The sequence below is a fragment of the Procambarus clarkii genome, unplaced genomic scaffold (assembly GCF_040958095.1).
Source record: "Procambarus clarkii isolate CNS0578487 unplaced genomic scaffold, FALCON_Pclarkii_2.0 HiC_scaffold_138, whole genome shotgun sequence".
NCBI classification, from domain to species: domain Eukaryota; kingdom Metazoa; phylum Arthropoda; class Malacostraca; order Decapoda; family Cambaridae; genus Procambarus; species Procambarus clarkii.
The window spans coordinates 1,076,694-1,081,296 of NW_027189171.1; positions in this window are offsets into that span (position 1 = coordinate 1,076,694).

The following is a 4,603-nucleotide window of genomic DNA, read 5'->3' on the forward strand; positions in this document are numbered from 1 at the left end:
GGGCATGGAGAAACTATAGGAATAACAGGACACTGGAGAGCAGAGAAAGATACCAGAATGCCAGGAATGAATATGTCAGGATGAGAAGAGAGGCAGAAAGACAATACGAAAATGACATCGCAAGCAAGGCAAAGATTCAGCCTAAATTGCTGCATAACCACATCAGGAGAAAAACAACAGTAAAGGAACAGGTTATGAAATTAAGGATAGGGGCAGAAGGATTCACTACCAACGACAAGGAAGTGTGTGAGGAACTGAATAAGAAATTCCAAGAGGTCTTCACCTTAGAGCAAGGAGAAATCCCAGAGATAAGAGAGGGAATAGCTAACCAGGAACCACTGGAAGAGTTTCAGAATTCCAGCAGGGAAGTAAGGAAGTGTTTACTAGAATTGGATGTGACAAAGGCTACAGGCCCAGATGGAATCTCCCCTTGGATACTAAAGGAAGGAGCAGAAGAACTGTGCCTCCCGCTCTCCATGGTGTATAACAAATCACTGGCAACAGGGGAACTGCCAGAAATTTGGAAAGCAGCTAACGTAGTCCCGATATACAAGAAAGGGGATAGACAGGAGGCACTGAATTACAGACCAGTGTCCCTAACCTGCATACCATGCAAGATGATGGAGAAGATTGTGCGAAAAAGCTAGTGGAGCACCTGGAGCGAAAGAACTTTGTAACACAGCATCAACATGGATTCAGGGATGGCAGGTCCTGCCTCACAGGGTTACTTGAATTCTACGACCAGGCAACAAAAATAAGGCAAGAAAGAGAAGGGTGGGCAGACTGCATATTTTTGGATTGTCAGAAAGCCTTTGATACAGTGCCACACAAGAGGCTAGTGAAAAAACTAGAGATGCAGGCTGGAGTGAAAGGGAAGGTACTCCGTTGGATACAGGAGTACCTAAGTAACAGGAGACAATGTGTCAGTGTGAGGGGTGAGGTCTCAGATTGGCGAGACGTTACGAGTGGAGTACCGCAAGGGTCAGTCCTTGGACCTATACAGTTTCTGATATATGTAAATGATCTTCCAGAGGGTATAGAATCGTTTCTCTCAATGTTTGCCGATGATGCAAAAATTATGAGGAGGATTGAAACTGAGGACGATAGTAGGAGGCTACAAGATGACCTAGACAGACTGAGTGAATGGTCCAATAAATGGCTGTTGAAGTTCAACCCGAGTAAATGCAAAGTAATGAAACTAGGTGGTGGAAATAGGAGGCCAAACACAGGATACAGAATAGGAGATGAAGTACTTAATGAAACGAACCGAGGGAAAGATCTAGGAGTTGATATCACACCAAACCTGTCTCCTGAAGCCCACATAAAAAGAATAACGTCCTTGGCATATGCGAGGCTGGCTAACATCAGAACAGCGTTCAGGAACCTGTGTAAGGAATCATTCAGAGTCTTGTACACCACATATGTAAGAAAAATCCTGGAGTATGCGGCCCAGCATGGAGCCCGTACCTTGTCAAGCACAAGACGAAGCTGGAAAAAGTCCAAAGGTATGCCACTAGACTAGTCCCAGAACTAAGAGGCATGAGTTACGAGGAAAGGCTGCGGGAAATGCACCTTACGACACTGGAAGACAGAAGAGTAAGGGGAGACATGATCACAACCTACAAAATCCTCAGAGGAATCGACCGGGTAAACAAGGATAAACTATTCAACACTGGTGGGACACGAACAAGGGGACACAGGTGGAAACTGAGTACCCACATGAGCCACAGAGACGTTAAAAGGAACTTTTTCAGTGTCAGAGTAGTTAACGGATGGAATGCACTAGGCAGTGATGTGGTGGAGGCTGACTCCATACACAGTTTTAAATGTAGATATGATAGAGCCCAGTAGGCTCAGGAATCTGTACACCAGCTGATTGACAGTTGAGAGGCGGGACCAAAGAGCCAAAGCTCAACCCCCGCTAGCACAAATAGGTGAAATAGGTGAGTACACACACACACACACACACCTCCCCGCCTCTCTCTTTCTCCCCCTCTCTCACTCACCGCGTTTCTCCCTCACCCCCCTCTCTCCCTCTCCATCTCTCTCCCTCTCCTCTCTCCTCTCTCTCCCTCTCTCCTCCCTCTCTCTCTCCCTCCCTCCTCTCTCTGCATCTTCCCCACTCCCCTTCTACTTTCTACTCACTTCAGTGAGAGGGTCGGATCACCGCCATCCATCCATCTCACACACACAAACACATACACACACACGCGCGTGGACACACAAACACACGTACACCTGTGTGTTTGTCTTTCTCTCATCCTTCTCTCTTACCCCTCTCTCTCACCCCACTCTCTCTCCCCACTCTCTCACCCCTCTCTCTCACCCCACTCTCTCCGCTCTCTCTCGCACCACTCTCCCCCAAACTCTCCATGTCTCTCTCTCTGTTTCTCTCTCTCTTTCTCTCTCTATCGCTCTCTCTCTCTCTCTCTCTCTCTCTCTCTCTCTCTCTCTCTCTCTCTCTCTCTCTCTCTCTCTCTCTCTCTCTCTCTCTCTCTCTCTCTCTCTCTCTCTCTCTTTCTCTCTCTCTCTCTCTCTCTCTTTCTCTCTCTCTCTCTCTCTCTCTCTCCTCATCCCGCTCTGCCCTCCTGACAAATCCTATCACGGCACAACTATAGGAACAGGGGCAAGCATGACAGCCAGAGGTACCAGGGGAACAGGGAAAAGTCAAGGTGACGAAATGAAGGAAATGTTCTCCCAGTTTCTGGAGGACATCAAGAGTGAGATGCAAGAAATGATGCAGGAAATGAAGAACGAAATAAGCAGCCTGAAAAGAGAGCTTACAGCAGCAAAGGTGGAGATTAGAGCCCACAATGAGAATGGTATCGAGGCTGAGACTCAGAAAATCATCCAGGGAGAAGGTGGTAATAGAATTTTGGAAGAGAATGCCACAATAAAAGCAACCTTTGCAAAAATACTAAAAAAAATAACTTCTGAAGTAATGTCTGCAGTGATGAGGGTGGCTATGAAAGCAGCCACCTCACAGGAAGCAGCATGCTCCACTAGCCAGCTGATGGAAAGGAAAAGATCAGTGGTTGCTGTGGATATTAAAGAGCAGGAAGGCTCCAATAGGACAGAGTGAAATGACAAGGACAAAGCAGCAGTGAATGAAATACTGAAGGCACTAGACATGGAAGGGCTGAGCATAGCATTGAGAAGGTTTTCAGGCTAGGCTGGTACAACAAAGACCGAGACCGAGTGATAAAGATAGTGTTTGCAAACGAGAACACAGAGGAGAACATTCTATCAAGGAAGAACTACCTGAAAAATGTGGGAGAATTCAAAAATGTATTCCTCCAGAGAGATATGACGAGGGAGGAGAGAGCCATAGCGGCAGAAGCAAGGAAGAGGCATAGGGCGAGAGGGGAAAGCCAGGAAGTCACAGCTCCCAACACAACACCCCCAGGTGCGAGGGGGGAACCCACAACCAGCTACCCAGTAACACCAGAAGAGAGGACAACCCCGCCACCCTCCTCTGCATAGAAAACCCCCTATCCCAAACCCTCCCTGCCACCACTCAAATATTCAGCCGAATCTCCTTCCCCCCACACCCAATCCCCTCCCTTCTACCCCTCCCCTCCTCCCCACAAGTCCCCACTCCCCCCTTTCCTTTCTGTCCTCCCTCCCCTTTCACCCCATACCCTCCCTGTCCCTCCCCTTTCACCCCATACCCTCACTGTCCCTCCCCTTTCACCCCATACCCTCCCTGTCCCTCCCCCTTCTCTGGATCCCCCCGCCCCTCATCCCAGTATTCTCAGAGACCCTGTTATCCACCACACAGACACTCACACCCATGGAACAGCTTCCTCCATCGGCAGAACACTCACCAAGGAGGCGATTTAAGAAGGGACAGAAGAAAGGGAGCCTCAAGGCAATGTACACTAACATAGATGGAATTACAAATAAAGCAAATGAGCTTGGAGAATGGGTACTAGAGGAAAACCCAGACATAATAGCCCTCACAGAAACAAAGGTAACGAAAACGATAACAAATGCAGTGTTCCCACAAGACTATTATGTTAAGAGGAAAGAGAGGGAAGAAAGAGGTGGGGGTGGTGTAGCTCTGCTGGTAAAAAAAGGCTGGGATTTAGAGGAGATGGTTATTCAGGGCTGTGAATATTTCAGTGACTACATAGCAGGTACCATAACAACTGGAGGGAAAAAAATTATAGTCGTAGTCATATATAATCCACCACCAAATGACAGAAGACCCAGACAGGAATATGATAGAAACAACATGGCCACCATTAACATAATGGAAAGAGCAGCTTTTGTTGCTAGCTGGAATGGATCTGGACTACTAATTATGGGACACTTCAACCATGGGAAGATAGATTGGGAGAATGGAGACCCGCATGGAGGACCAGAAACATGGAGAGCTAAACTGCTGGACGTGGCAACAAGAAACTTTCTAAGCAGCACATCAAGGATCCAACAAGAATGAGAGGAGAAGATGAACCAGCAATGCTTGATTTGATATTTACCCTAAATGAGTGGGATATAAGGGAAGTTAAGATGGAAGCGCCCTTGGGAATGAGTGATCACAGTGTATTGAACTTTGAGTACCTGGTAGAGCTAGGAATTATCTCCCCCTAAAAAGAAC